Source organism: Poromitra crassiceps (genome assembly GCF_964638095.1).
Source record: "Poromitra crassiceps genome assembly, chromosome: 3".
Taxonomy (NCBI): Eukaryota; Metazoa; Chordata; class Actinopteri; order Beryciformes; family Melamphaidae; genus Poromitra; species Poromitra crassiceps.
In genome coordinates, this window is record NC_139625.1 from 13,537,440 (window position 1) to 13,553,788 (window position 16,349).

General features: G+C 54.9%; 1 pseudogene across 1 annotated transcript; it reads left to right on the forward strand.

Annotated features, from left to right (window-relative positions):
* The first annotated feature begins 10,724 nt into the window (after positions 1 to 10,724).
* Positions 10,725 to 11,939, forward strand: LOC310772977 (SPRY domain-containing SOCS box protein 1 pseudogene; annotated as a pseudogene). The gene has a single exon. The product of its transcript is annotated as an SPRY domain-containing SOCS box protein 1 pseudogene (transcript).
* Positions 11,940 to 16,349: the final 4,410 nt, after the last annotated feature.

The window sequence follows — 16,349 nt, forward strand, 5'->3', positions numbered from 1 at the left end:
TGAACCCTGTGGAAAGCTGGGGATGATGTGTGCCTAATTGGGCGTGACTAACAAGGCCGAGGCATTGTGTTTACAGTTTACAGCAAGAAATCAGAATAACCCCTTTAGCAGTCAGTTAAGTTATCCTTTATTTATCCCCACGGGGAAATTCAGCCTCTGCATTTGACCCATCCTCTACTAGGAACCTTGCTAGAACTAGGAGGAGCAGTGGGCAGCCGCAGTGCAGCGCCCGGGGACCAACTCCAGTTCTTTTTGCCATTGCCTTGGTCAGGGGCACTGACAGGAGTCTTACCCCTAACATGTCTTTGATGGAAAACCCACACGAACACGGGGAGAACATGCAAACTCCACACAGAAAGGACCTGGGATGGACCAGGGTTCGAACCCGGGACCTTCTTGCTGTGAGGCAACAGTGCTAACCACTGAGCCACCGTGCCGTCCAAAGTCAAGAGGGTACATGAGAGGACTACTAGAGTCAAAATATATGACTATTTAAAGGCATCATGTTACATTATGTTATGATCTTGAGCAGTCAGTCAATCGGACCCTCCAAAACTAGGATCCAAAGCAAGACAACTTTATCTGTGTTGCTACCAAGAGAACCTCTCTGGAGTGGCTCTGCAAATTCAGAGTGTTTTCCTATTCAAATGAGCTTAATTGCATTGTAGTTAGTAGTTCTGAAGCAGAAAATGTCTACATATCCCCAGAAAATGACCTTGGATACGATCACTGCCAGCACATTCGTTGCCGGTGGATCAGCTCCAGGTTGTTTGGTAGCAACACAGAGTCTTGCTACCCCCCCAACCCCGTAGGAGACTTGTTGATATTCACAAAACACTTTCTACCGAGCAGCCCGCAAGTGTTCCAGGTGCCGAGCAGCCTGTAGTCAGTCAGTTTGGGGGGGAGTTCAACGCCGAACTATGCCAACGCCGAATTATGCCGAACTACGCCAACGCCGAATTATGCCGTAAGTCGCCGTGCTGCCGAACCAACCGGCCGGCGACGTTTCTCTCTTTTGGGGGGTTCTCCGAGCAGATGCCCTCCCGCCTCAAGAAGAGAGGCATCCTGCCACGGAGTCACTACGCCAAAGAATCAGTTGCCATGCTGCCACGCCATCAGGATTAATGCCATACCGCTTCAGGCCATGAATCCTATCGCCATGCCATACTTTAATAAAGCTTGCTGATTAACCTTACCCTCTGGTCTCTCATGATTGAAATGATGGTCTCGACCTAGTTTCAAGATGAAGACCAGACACGCTGCCTCACGCCACACGTAATCTAGAAACATAGCGACCTCAGCATCACATGTAATGCTAGCGTGTCGACAAGTGCAGTAATCCCAGAGTGACGCGCTAATGCCGTCAGTGCAGTAGTGACGCACTTGCCTAGGTGACGGCGTTAATGTCGTCAGTACCGAAGCTATGACGTGACAGTATTTATAGCCACGCCGAGCGCACCACAGCCCTTGTTCCCTGCCCTCTAGCCGCTGCATTAAGCTGATCCAATTCCTCCTCTGGAAGCCGCGTTTCACCCCACCCACCTCCCCAGTCCACCACCAATGTATTGACTCCCGAAGAATCCCCTACGGGGGGGGGTTCTCCGAGCAGATGCCCTCCCGCCTCAAGAAGAGAGGCATCCTGCCACGGAGGCGTAGTGACTCCGAACCCCCCCCCGTAGGGGATTCTTCGGGAGTCAATACATTGGTGGTGGACTGGGGAGGTGGGTGGGGTGAAACGCGGCTTCCAGAGGAGGAATTGGATCAGCTTAATGCAGCGGCTAGAGGGCAGGGAACAAGGGCTGTGGTGCGCTCGGCGTGGCTATAAATACTGTCACGTCATAGCTTCGGTACTGACGACATTAACGCCGTCACCTAGGCAAGTGCGTCACTACTGCACTGACGGCATTAGCGCGTCACTCTGGGATTACTGCACTTGTCGACACGCTAGCATTACATGTGATGCTGAGGTCGCTATGTTTCTAGATTACGTGTGGCGTGAGGCAGCGTGTCTGGTCTTCATCTTGAAACTAGGTCGAGACCATCATTTCAATCATGAGAGACCAGAGGGTAAGGTTAATCAGCAAGCTTTATTAAAGTATGGCATGGCGATAGGATTCATGGCCTGAAGCGGTATGGCATTAATCCTGATGGCGTGGCAGCATGGCAACTGATTCTTTGGCGTAGTGACTCCGTGGCAGGATGCCTCTCTTCTTGAGGCGGGAGGGCATCTGCTCGGAGAACCCCCCAAAAGAGAGAAACGTCGCCGGCCGGTTGGTTCGGCAGCACGGCGACTTACGGCATAATTCGGCGTTGGCGTAGTTCGGCATAATTCGGCGTTGGCATAGTTCGGCGTTGAACTCCCCCCCAAACTGACTGACTACAGGCTGCTCGGCACCTGGAACACTTGCGGGCTGCTCGGCACCCAGAACACTTTGAGTCGTCTGCTGAGGTCTTGCCGGATTAGTTATGTGACTACAGGCTGCTCGGCACCTGGAACACTTGCAGGCTGCTCGGCACCTAGAACACTTCGAGTCGTCTATTGAGGTCTGAATTAGTGAAGCTGCCTCGGTGTTGAGATTTGGGTTGAGCCCCCTCGGTTTTGAGATTTGGATTGAGCCCCCCCCCTGACTACAGGCTGCTCGGCACCTGGAACACTTGCAGGCTGCTCGGCACCCTAGAACACTTTGAGTAGTCCAGGGGTCTGGATTAGTGGGGAGACTACGGGCTGCTCGGCACCCGGAACACTTGCAGGCTGCTCGGCACCTAGAACACTTTGAGTAGTCTGCTGGGGTCTGAATTAGTGGTGTGACTACAGGCTGCTCGGCACCTAGAACACTTGCAGGCTGCTCGGCACCTAGAACACTTCGAGTAGTCTACCGTGGTTGGAATTAGTGATTTGTTGCGGGCTGTTCAACGCCGAGCACTTGCAGGCTGCTCGACACCTGGAACGCTTAATCTATTAGATCGACGAATTAGTGACGAATTAGTGACGGCTTCCAGAGAAGGGCTTGGATCAGCTTAGTGCAGCGGCTAGAGGGCAGGGAACAAGGACTGTGGTGTGCTTGGCGTGGCTATAAATACTGCCACGTCATAGCCTCGGCGCTGACGACATTAACGCCGTCACCTAGGCAAGTGCGTCACTACTGCCTGACGACATTAGCGGCGTCACTCTGGGATTACTGCACTTGTCGCGCTAGGATTACACGTGATGCTGAGGTCGCTATGTTTCTAGATTACGTGTGGCGTGAGGCAGCGTGTCTGGTCTTCATCTTGAAACTAGGTCGAGACCATCATTTCAATCATGAGAGACCAGAGGGTAAGGTTAATCAGCAAGCTTTATTAAAGTATGGCATGACGATAGGATTCATGGCCTGAAGCGGTATGGCATTAATTCTGATGGCGTGGCAGCATGGCAACTGATTCTTTGGCGTAGTGACTCCGTGGCAAGATGCCTCTCTTCTTGAGGCGGGAGGGCATCTGCTCGGAGAACCCCCCAAAAGAGAGAAACCTGAAAGGCCAACCGGTCTGCTCGCCTCGCGATGCGGCGGGCGCTGGGCGGAAGGCGACACTTGTCGCCGGCCGGTTGGCTCGGCAGCATTGCGACTTACGGCATAATTCGGCGTTGGCATAGTTCGGCGTTGAACCCCCCCCCAAACTGACTGACTCGGCACCTAGAACACTTGCGGGCTGCTCGGCACCCAGAACACTTCGAGTCGTCTGCTGAGGTCTTGCTGGATTGGTTATGTGACTACAGGCTGCTCGGCACCTGGAACACTTGCAGGCTGCTCGGCACCTAGAACATTTCGAGTCGTCTATTGAGGTCTGAATTAGTGAAGCTGCCTCAGTGTTGAGATTTGGATTGAGCCCCCTCGGTTTTGAGATTTGGATTGAGCCCCCCCCCTGACTACAGGCTGCTCGGCACCTGGAACACTTGCAGGCTGCTCGGCACCCTAGAACACTTTGAGTAGTCCAGGGGTCTGGATTAGTGGGGAGACTACGGGCTGCTCAGCACCCGGAACACTTGCAGGCTGCTCGGCACCTAGAACACTTTGAGTAGTCTGCTGGGGTCTGAATTAGTGGTGTGACTACAGGCTGCTCGGCCGGTTTTGAGATTTGGATTGAGCCCCCCCCCTGACTACAGGCTGCTCGGCACCTGGAACACTTGCAGGCTGCTCGGCACCCTAGAACACTTTGAGTAGTCCAGGGGTCTGGATTAGTGGGGAGACTATGGGCTGCTCGGCACCCGGTTCTCCGAGCAGATGCCCTCCCGCCTCAAGAAGAGAGGCATCCTGCCACGGAGTCACTACGCCAAAGAATCAGTTGCCATGCTGCCACGCCATCAGGATTAATGCCATACCGCTTCAGGCCATGAATCCTATCGCCATGCCATACTTTAATAAAGCTTGCTGATTAACCTTACCCTCTGGTCTCTCATGATTGAAATGATGGTCTCGACCTAGTTTCAAGATGAAGACCAGACACGCTGCCTCACGCCACACGTAATCTAGAAACATAGCGACCTCAGCATCACATGTAATGCTAGCGTGTCGACAAGTGCAGTAATCCCAGAGTGACGCGCTAATGCCGTCAGTGCAGTAGTGACGCACTTGCCTAGGTGACGGCGTTAATGTCGTCAGTACCGAAGCTATGACGTGACAGTATTTATAGCCACGCCGAGCGCACCACAGCCCTTGTTCCCTGCCCTCTAGCCGCTGCATTAAGCTGATCCAATTCCTCCTCTGGAAGCCGCGTTTCACCCCACCCACCTCCCCAGTCCACCACCAATGTATTGACTCCCGAAGAATCCCCTACGGGGGGGGGGTTCGGAGTCACTACGCGTAGTGACTCCGTGGCAGGATGCCTCTCTTCTTGAGGCGGGAGGGCATCTGCTCGGAGAACCCCCCCCCGTAGGGGATTCTTCGGGAGTCAATACATTGGTGGTGGACTGGGGAGGTGGGTGGGGTGAAACGCGGCTTCCAGAGGAGGAATTGGATCAGCTTAATGCAGCGGCTAGAGGGCAGGGAACAAGGGCTGTGGTGCGCTCGGCGTGGCTATAAATACTGTCACGTCATAGCTTCGGTACTGACGACATTAACGCCGTCACCTAGGCAAGTGCGTCACTACTGCACTGACGGCATTAGCGCGTCACTCTGGGATTACTGCACTTGTCGACACGCTAGCATTACATGTGATGCTGAGGTCGCTATGTTTCTAGATTACGTGTGGCGTGAGGCAGCGTGTCTGGTCTTCATCTTGAAACTAGGTCGAGACCATCATTTCAATCATGAGAGACCAGAGGGTAAGGTTAATCAGCAAGCTTTATTAAAGTATGGCATGGCGATAGGATTCATGGCCTGAAGCGGTATGGCATTAATCCTGATGGCGTGGCAGCATGGCAACTGATTCTTTGGCGTAGTGACTCCGTGGCAGGATGCCTCTCTTCTTGAGGCGGGAGGGCATCTGCTCGGAGAACCCCCCAAAAGAGAGAAACGTCGCCGGCCGGTTGGTTCGGCAGCACGGCGACTTACGGCATAATTCGGCGTTGGCGTAGTTCGGCATAATTCGGCGTTGGCATAGTTCGGCGTTGAACTCCCCCCCAAACTGACTGACTACAGGCTGCTCGGCACCTGGAACACTTGCGGGCTGCTCGGCACCCAGAACACTTTGAGTCGTCTGCTGAGGTCTTGCCGGATTAGTTATGTGACTACAGGCTGCTCGGCACCTGGAACACTTGCAGGCTGCTCGGCACCTAGAACACTTCGAGTCGTCTATTGAGGTCTGAATTAGTGAAGCTGCCTCGGTGTTGAGATTTGGGTTGAGCCCCCTCGGTTTTGAGATTTGGATTGAGCCCCCCCCCTGACTACAGGCTGCTCGGCACCTGGAACACTTGCAGGCTGCTCGGCACCCTAGAACACTTTGAGTAGTCCAGGGGTCTGGATTAGTGGGGAGACTACGGGCTGCTCGGCACCCGGAACACTTGCAGGCTGCTCGGCACCTAGAACACTTTGAGTAGTCTGCTGGGGTCTGAATTAGTGGTGTGACTACAGGCTGCTCGGCACCTAGAACACTTGCAGGCTGCTCGGCACCTAGAACACTTCGAGTAGTCTACCGTGGTTGGAATTAGTGATTTGTTGCGGGCTGTTCAACGCCGAGCACTTGCAGGCTGCTCGACACCTGGAACGCTTAATCTATTAGATCGACGAATTAGTGACGCTGCCTCAGTGTTGAGATTTGGATTGAGCCCCCCCCCGGGGGATCAGGATTGGGAGAACGGGGAGATTGACCGAGGCACGGAAAAAGGAGAACGACCGCCAGGCGCCGTCGTAGGCTCTGGCTGTGGAGCTGGCCAGCCCCCCCCCTGATGTAGGACTGAGTGACGTGGAGTAGCTGGGTGAGGCGGGGATCGTGAGGGGGTGCTGGGGGCCTAGGGCGTGGGTCCGGACTCATGAGAGGGTGAGAGCCGAGAACGGAATTTGTGATTTGTTGCGGGCTGTTCAACGCCGAGCACTTGCAGGCTGCTCGACGCCTGGAGCGCTTAATCAATTAGATCGACACTGATTAGTGGGGAGACTACGGGCTGCTCGGCACCCGGGGCGTAGTGACTCCGTGGCAGGATGCCTCTCTTCTTGAGGCGGGAGGGCATCTGCTCGGAGAACCCCCCCCCGTAGGGGATTCTTCGGGAGTCAATACATTGGTGGTGGACTGGGGAGGTGGGTGGGGTGAAACGCGGCTTCCAGAGGAGGAATTGGATCAGCTTAATGCAGCGGCTAGAGGGCAGGGAACAAGGGCTGTGGTGCGCTCGGCGTGGCTATAAATACTGTCACGTCATAGCTTCGGTACTGACGACATTAACGCCGTCACCTAGGCAAGTGCGTCACTACTGCACTGACGGCATTAGCGCGTCACTCTGGGATTACTGCACTTGTCGACACGCTAGCATTACATGTGATGCTGAGGTCGCTATGTTTCTAGATTACGTGTGGCGTGAGGCAGCGTGTCTGGTCTTCATCTTGAAACTAGGTCGAGACCATCATTTCAATCATGAGAGACCAGAGGGTAAGGTTAATCAGCAAGCTTTATTAAAGTATGGCATGGCGATAGGATTCATGGCCTGAAGCGGTATGGCATTAATCCTGATGGCGTGGCAGCATGGCAACTGATTCTTTGGCGTAGTGACTCCGTGGCAGGATGCCTCTCTTCTTGAGGCGGGAGGGCATCTGCTCGGAGAACCCCCCAAAAGAGAGAAACGTCGCCGGCCGGTTGGTTCGGCAGCACGGCGACTTACGGCATAATTCGGCGTTGGCGTAGTTCGGCATAATTCGGCGTTGGCATAGTTCGGCGTTGAACTCCCCCCCAAACTGACTGACTACAGGCTGCTCGGCACCTGGAACACTTGCGGGCTGCTCGGCACCCAGAACACTTTGAGTCATCTGCTGAGGTCTTGCCGGATTAGTTATGTGACTACAGGCTGCTCGGCACCTGGAACACTTGCAGGCTGCTCGGCACCTAGAACACTTCGAGTCGTCTATTGAGGTCTGAATTAGTGAAGCTGCCTCGGTGTTGAGATTTGGGTTGAGCCCCCTCGGTTTTGAGATTTGGATTGAGCCCCCCCCCTGACTACAGGCTGCTCGGCACCTGGAACACTTGCAGGCTGCTCGGCACCCTAGAACACTTTGAGTAGTCCAGGGGTCTGGATTAGTGGGGAGACTACGGGCTGCTCGGCACCCGGAACACTTGCAGGCTGCTCGGCACCTAGAACACTTTGAGTAGTCTGCTGGGGTCTGAATTAGTGGTGTGACTACAGGCTGCTCGGCACCTAGAACACTTGCAGGCTGCTCGGCACCTAGAACACTTCGAGTAGTCTACCGTGGTTGGAATTAGTGATTTGTTGCGGGCTGTTCAACGCCGAGCACTTGCAGGCTGCTCGACACCTGGAACGCTTAATCTATTAGATCGACGAATTAGTGACGCTGCCTCAGTGTTGAGATTTGGATTGAGCCCCCCCCCGGGGGATCAGGATTGGGAGAACGGGGAGATTGACCGAGGCACAGAAAAAGGAGAACGACCGCCAGGCGCCGTCGTAGGCTCTGGCTGTGGAGCTGGCCAGCCCCCCCCCTGATGTAGGACTGAGTGACGTGGAGTAGCTGGGTGAGGCGGGGATCGTGAGGGGGTGCTGGGGGCCTAGGGCGTGGGTCCGGACTCATGAGAGGGTGAGAGCCGAGAACGGAATTTGTGATTTGTTGCGGGCTGTTCAACGCCGAGCACTTGCAGGCTGCTCGACGCCTGGAGCGCTTAATCAATTAGATCGACACTGATTAGTGGGGAGACTACGGGCTGCTCGGCACCCGGAACACTTGCAGGCTGCTCGGCACCTAGAACACTTTGAGTAGTCTGCTGGGGTCTGAATTAGTGGTGTGACTACAGGCTGCTCGGCACCTAGAACACTTGCAGGCTGCTCGGCACCTAGAACACTTCGAGTAGTCTACCGTGGTCGGAATTAGTGATTTGTTGCGGGCTGTTCAACGCCGAGCACTTGCGGGCTGCTCGACACCTGGAGCGCTTAATCAATTAGATCGACACTGATTCGGGGAGTCCACCACCAATGAATGTGAAGTCACGGCTATTGCGAGGAATGTAGGGATGGATGCCATGTGCTTACCGTGTGACGCCTAGGGGAGGAGAGATCTTTGGGCAGACAATATGGCGGCCTGCTCTGGTCGGATGTAGGCCGCGTAGGCTGACGAGGACCAGCGGCCCATCTGTTGCAGGGAGGCGGAGGACGCCCCTTGCGCGGCGGCTGATGTGGCCGCGCCGATCCTGAAGGAGTGGCCGGAATAGTGCTCCGCTGGGAGGTTGCACATCTGGAGGATCCGCTTGAGGTGGAGAGTGAACCAGGCTCTTGTCATGAGATGGAGGGGTGAGATGAGGAACAGGGGGGCGGACGGGCCGGTCTGGGGTCGAATCCCTAGGTAGCGGGCCATGGCGGCAAAGGTGCTAGCCATGTGTTTGTGAGCGGTAGTGTGCTCGCTTTCCGTGCTGTTCTGGGACGGTTTGTTTACAGTTTTATGCGTCGACTAGCCGGTCGGAGAATGGAGTTATTATGGCACTAGCGGGTGCCTGCACGAAGTGAGCAAAATTTATGATGCACTTCTGGAAGCACTGCAATAGCTGCTTGTATGTGTTTTAGATCTATTAGTTGTGTGGTTTTATTTTATTTTAGTTCTTTCTTATTGTGCTGTCTGTGTTTGTGTACGTATTTTATATGGACCCGAGTCTGGAATGAAGTTTATGTATATGACTTTAGCGCCCCCCTTGCGCTATAACTTCGGGGAGGCGCTGGAAGGGAACACTTGTTCCGCGCTCCGCCGGCTTACTCCGGGGCATTGCTACTGCTTGAACTCTGGAAATCTTGGCCAGCAGGATAGCACGTTCAAATATCGCAATTATAGGCATGCATGAACTAACGCCCCCTCCGCAAGCGGCATGATACCAGGAAGCATTATTATTGTGAGTGATGCAAGGATGCGGTGACGCACGGTGATGACGGCCCGGCAATGCCTGGAGAAGCCTGGACACCAATAGTCGCTGAATGGATATTTTTAACTTGCAGCATTGTTACCGTGGAGTGAGAGTAGGCCTATATGTGGAGGTGAAACGCGGCTTCCAGAGGAGGAATTGGATCAGCTTAATGCAGCGGCTAGAGGGCAGGGAACAAGGGCTGTGGTGCGCTCGGCGTGGCTATAAATACTGTCACGTCATAGCTTCGGTACTGACGACATTAACGCCGTCACCTAGGCAAGTGCGTCACTACTGCACTGACGGCATTAGCGCGTCACTCTGGGATTACTGCACTTGTCGACACGCTAGCATTACATGTGATGCTGAGGTCGCTATGTTTCTAGATTACGTGTGGCGTGAGGCAGCGTGTCTGGTCTTCATCTTGAAACTAGGTCGAGACCATCATTTCAATCATGAGAGACCAGAGGGTAAGGTTAATCAGCAAGCTTTATTAAAGTATGGCATGGCGATAGGATTCATGGCCTGAAGCGGTATGGCATTAATCCTGATGGCGTGGCAGCATGGCAACTGATTCTTTGGCGTAGTGACTCCGTGGCAGGATGCCTCTCTTCTTGAGGCGGGAGGGCATCTGCTCGGAGAACCCCCCAAAAGAGAGAAACGTCGCCGGCCGGTTGGTTCGGCAGCACGGCGACTTACGGCATAATTCGGCGTTGGCGTAGTTCGGCATAATTCGGCGTTGGCATAGTTCGGCGTTGAACTCCCCCCCCCTGATGGTCTCGACCTAGTTTCAAGATGAAGACCAGACACGCTGCCTCACGCCACACGTAATCTAGAAACATAGCGACCTCAGCATCACATGTAATGCTAGCGTGTCGACAAGTGCAGTAATCCCAGAGTGACGCGCTAATGCCGTCAGTGCAGTAGTGACGCACTTGCCTAGGTGACGGCGTTAATGTCGTCAGTACCGAAGCTATGACGTGACAGTATTTATAGCCACGCCGAGCGCACCACAGCCCTTGTTCCCTGCCCTCTAGCCGCTGCATTAAGCTGATCCAATTCCTCCTCTGGAAGCCGCGTTTCACTTCTCAAGCTGCCCATTCCTCCAGATTCTGCTACCAAGCCATCTGCTTCACGAGACCTCCCCTCCAGACTCCGCTATCAAGCCATCTGCATTCACGAGACCACTCACCGTTCACTCCTGCAACATGTCGAGCTCCGAAGACGAAAAATACGAGGCGCAGTACCAATTCGAGCTGGAGGCATCCAGCTCCGACGAGGACTCGCCCGTCGATTTATCCATGCCCGGGTACGGGCCGCAACAGGCAAGCGGACGGCAGCAGGCTTCGGCAGCACCGAACGCATCTCAGACGGGGAACCTCATCGTCAAGAGCAAGCAAGCGGGGCCTGCGCGCGGCCGAGGAAAGAAAGCAAACGGGGCCAAGTCACGAGGACAAACAACTCGCAGTCGCGCAAGGGCCGAAGCAGAGAGCGCTCCGGGCCCGGGCACGAGCACTCGGGGGCGCGGAAGGAAGCAAACGCGCGCCCCCGCGAGGAGCGCCGCGGCCCTGGCCAAGGCATATGGCAGGCCATTAGGGTTGAAAATCCCCGTGAGGAGCGTAGCAGCTCCAGCCGGGGCATACGGCAGGCCATTAGGGCCAAAAATGAAGGCGGAGCTCCAGGCCCCGAACCACACCAAGCCCTCCCGGCTGGACCTGCTGCTGGACATGCCGCCCGCCGGCCCGGACGTCCAGGCGCAGCACTCCTGGAACAACGACGACTGCTCGCCCAACATCTCTGTTAAGGAAGACAACAAGCTGGTGTTCCACCGGCACCCCGTGGCGCAGAGCACGGACGCCATCCGCGGCCGGGCGGGCTACACGCGAGGACTGCACGCGTGGGAGGTCAGCTGGGCCAAGCACCAGAGGGGGTCCCACGCCGTGGTCGGAGTGGCCACGGGCGACGCGCCGCTGCATTCGGTGGGCTACACGGCCCTAGTGGGAAACAACACCGAATCCTGGGGCTGGGACCTGGGCCGGTGTAAACTCTACCACGACGGCAAGAACCACGCGGGCAGAACCTACCCCGCCTTCCTGGAACCCGACGACACCTTCATAATACCAGACTCGCTCTTAGTCGTCTTGGACATGGATGAGGGAACGTTGCGTTTCATAGTAAATGGCCATGATCTAGGGGTGGCGTTCAGAGAACTTAGGGGCAGGAAAGTGTACCCAGTAGTGAGCGCCGTGTGGGGACACTGCGAAATACGAATTCGGTACATAAACGGACTCGATGCGGAGCCCCTCCCTCTGAGGGACCTGTGCAAGCGTTCAGTGCGAGCGGCCCTAGGAAGGGAGCGCCTGAGCGAAATCCACGGACTGCCCCTGCCCCCCTCTCTCAAGAACTACCTGCTCTACCAATGACGGGGTCGATGACCGGGGGGGAGAGCGCGCTCCGGGCCCGGAGCGGCCGCAGCCATGCAATTCTCATGTCCAAGTCTCATCCATCCGCGGCCCCGTTCTGTTCGGGCCGCCAAGCCACCCAGTCTCCAAGCGTCCGCTGTTCCGACCCTGCTAATCAAGCCATCATAAGCGTAGGTCCTGCTCCATCATCGTTCTCGGCACGACGCAGTTCCACGACGTGGCCGGGGAACTCGGCCCCACGATTAAATGCTATCCAGCCGGGACGGCTCGCAGCATCGCCAGCCCCGAGCGCAGGGAACGCCCGCGGAGCGCGCCCCGGACAGCAGTCGAGCGCAACGGTAACGTAATCACCTCTTTAATACATAACAGTGCCATATCATTTTAGCAACCAAATCTTAATTTCAAATCACTTCGGCGTGCTTCAAAACAATCATCTAACCATTCCCTGCGGTCCGCACGTCGGGCGCGAAGGAAACGAGCTGGGCACAAGTAGCAATGCATTCATCATAGTGAACGAACGATCTCTTGACAATCTCCGTGAACTGGTCGTTATATCCTCGCCTACAGCTAAAGAAAGACGGCGGAGCTACACTAAATGTCTCTTCATCCAATAACGTGAAATTAAATAACCTGGCGCATTCGAGAGCAAAACGAAGAGGCTAAATCTATGGAGAACTACACACATCTCTAACGTGTTAAATAATTAGGCCCAAACAATTAACATCAAATGTATTCACACATCGTGCTCAAATTGCATTCATTGCATTTATTGCACAATTTACAATAGTCAACAGCCAGCCAGAATCATTGCAAACGGACGTTCAAAGCATCAGTTAGCAATAGCGTTCAGTTAATCAACGTCTAATGACAGCCAGATTCCGTTTTAACAAAAAAAAAAAAAAAAAAAAAAAAAAAAAAAAAAATCCCTTCGAGTCGATGCTCCAGCCACCCAGTCAAATTAACAGAAGCCGTGCTGCTCACTGAATATACCTTTCTCCGAGTCGATGCTCCAGCCACCCAGTCAAATTAACAGAAGCCGTGCTGCTCACTGAATATACATACAGTATATATACATATAACATACATATATATATGATCGGACATTTAACCGTGCGGCGGGCGATGCCCATCACCGGTATACGGCTCCACATATAGGCCTACTCTCACTCCACGGTAACAATGCTGCAAGTTAAAAATATCCATTCAGCGACTATTGGTGTCCAGGCTTCTCCAGGCATTGCCGGGCCGTCATCACCGTGCGTCACCGCATCCTTGCATCACTCACAATAATAATGCTTCCTGGTATCATGCCGCTTGCGGAGGGGGCGTTAGTTCATGCATGCCTATAATTGCGATATTTGAACGTGCTATCCTGCTGGCCAAGATTTCCAGAGTTCAAGCAGTAGCAATGCCCCGGAGTAAGCCGGCGGAGCGCGGAACAAGTGTTCCCTTCCAGCGCCTCCCCGAAGTTATAGCGCAAGGGGGGCGCTAAAGTCATATACATAAACTTCATTCCAGACTCGGGTCCATATAAAATACGTACACAAACACAGACAGCACAATAAGAAAGAACTAAAATAAAATAAAACCACACAACTAATAGATCTAAAACACATACAAGCAGCTATTGCAGTGCTTCCAGAAGTGCATCATAAATTTTGCTCACTTCGTGCAGGCACCCGCTAGTGCCATAATAACTCCATTCTCCGACCGGCTAGTCGACGCATAAAACTGTAAACAAACCGTCCCAGAACAGCACGGAAAGCGAGCACACTACCGCTCACAAACACATGGCTAGCACCTTTGCCGCCATGGCCCGCTACCTAGGGATTCGACCCCAGACCGGCCCGTCCGCCCCCCTGTTCCTCATCTCACCCCTCCATCTCATGACAAGAGCCTGGTTCACTCTCCACCTCAAGCGGATCCTCCAGATGTGCAACCTCCCAGCGGAGCACTATTCCGGCCACTCCTTCAGGATCGGCGCGGCCACATCAGCCGCCGCGCAAGGGGCGTCCTCCGCCTCCCTGCAACAGATGGGCCGCTGGTCCTCGTCAGCCTACGCGGCCTACATCCGACCAGAGCAGGCCGCCATATTGTCTGCCCAAAGATCTCTCCTCCCCTAGGCGTCACACGGTAAGCACATGGCATCCATCCCTACATTCCTCGCAATAGCCGTGACTTCACATTCATTGGTGGTGGACTCCCCGAATCAGTGTCGATCTAATTGATTAAGCGCTCCAGGTGTCGAGCAGCCCGCAAGTGCTCGGCGTTGAACAGCCCGCAACAAATCACTAATTCCGACCACGGTAGACTACTCGAAGTGTTCTAGGTGCCGAGCAGCCTGCAAGTGTTCTAGGTGCCGAGCAGCCTGTAGTCACACCACTAATTCAGACCCCAGCAGACTACTCAAAGTGTTCTAGGTGCCGAGCAGCCTGCAAGTGTTCCGGGTGCCGAGCAGCCCGTAGTCTCCCCACTAATCAGTGTCGATCTAATTGATTAAGCGCTCCAGGCGTCGAGCAGCCTGCAAGTGCTCGGCGTTGAACAGCCCGCAACAAATCACAAATTCCGTTCTCGGCTCTCACCCTCTCATGAGTCCGGACCCACGCCCTAGGCCCCCAGCACCCCCTCACGATCCCCGCCTCACCCAGCTACTCCACGTCACTCAGTCCTACATCAGGGGGGGGGCTGGCCAGCTCCACAGCCAGAGCCTACGACGGCGCCTGGCGGTCGTTCTCCTTTTTCCGTGCCTCGGTCAATCTCCCCGTTCTCCCAATCCTGATCCCCCGGGGGGGGGCTCAATCCAAATCTCAACACTGAGGCAGCGTCACTAATTCGTCGATCTAATAGATTAAGCGTTCCAGGTGTCGAGCAGCCTGCAAGTGCTCGGCGTTGAACAGCCCGCAACAAATCACTAATTCCAACCACGGTAGACTACTCGAAGTGTTCTAGGTGCCGAGCAGCCTGCAAGTGTTCTAGGTGCCGAGCAGCCTGTAGTCACACCACTAATTCAGACCCCAGCAGACTACTCAAAGTGTTCTAGGTGCCGAGCAGCCTGCAAGTGTTCCGGGTGCCGAGCAGCCCGTAGTCTCCCCACTAATCCAGACCCCTGGACTACTCAAAGTGTTCTAGGGTGCCGAGCAGCCTGCAAGTGTTCCAGGTGCCGAGCAGCCTGTAGTCAGGGGGGGGGCTCAATCCAAATCTCAAAACCGAGGGGGCTCAACCCAAATCTCAACACCGAGGCAGCTTCACTAATTCAGACCTCAATAGACGACTCGAAGTGTTCTAGGTGCCGAGCAGCCTGCAAGTGTTCCAGGTGCCGAGCAGCCTGTAGTCACATAACTAATCCGGCAAGACCTCAGCAGACGACTCAAAGTGTTCTGGGTGCCGAGCAGCCCGCAAGTGTTCCAGGTGCCGAGCAGCCTGTAGTCAGTCAGTTTGGGGGGGAGTTCAACGCCGAACTATGCCAACGCCGAATTATGCCGAACTACGCCAACGCCGAATTATGCCGTAAGTCGCCGTGCTGCCGAACCAACCGGCCGGCGACGTTTCTCTCTTTTGGGGGGTTCTCCGAGCAGATGCCCTCCCGCCTCAAGAAGAGAGGCATCCTGCCACGGAGTCACTACGCCAAAGAATCAGTTGCCATGCTGCCACGCCATCAGGATTAATGCCATACCGCTTCAGGCCATGAATCCTATCGCCATGCCATACTTTAATAAAGCTTGCTGATTAACCTTACCCTCTGGTCTCTCATGATTGAAATGATGGTCTCGACCTAGTTTCAAGATGAAGACCAGACACGCTGCCTCACGCCACACGTAATCTAGAAACATAGCGACCTCAGCATCACATGTAATGCTAGCGTGTCGACAAGTGCAGTAATCCCAGAGTGACGCGCTAATGCCGTCAGTGCAGTAGTGACGCACTTGCCTAGGTGACGGCGTTAATGTCGTCAGTACCGAAGCTATGACGTGACAGTATTTATAGCCACGCCGAGCGCACCACAGCCCTTGTTCCCTGCCCTCTAGCCGCTGCATTAAGCTGATCCAATTCCTCCTCTGGAAGCCGCGTTTCACCCCACCCACCTCCCCAGTCCACCACCAATGTATTGACTCCCGAAGAATCCCCTACGGGGGGGGGTTCTCCGAGCAGATGCCCTCCCGCCTCAAGAAGAGAGGCATCCTGCCACGGAGTCACTACGCCCCGGGTGCCGAGCAGCCCGTAGTCTCCCCACTAATCAGTGTCGATCTAATTGATTAAGCGCTCCAGGCGTCGAGCAGCCTGCAAGTGCTCGGCGTTGAACAGCCCGCAACAAATCACAAATTCCGTTCTCGGCTCTCACCCTCTCATGAGTCCGGACCCACGCCCTAGGCCCCCAGCACCCCCTCACGATCCCCGCCTCACCCAGCTACT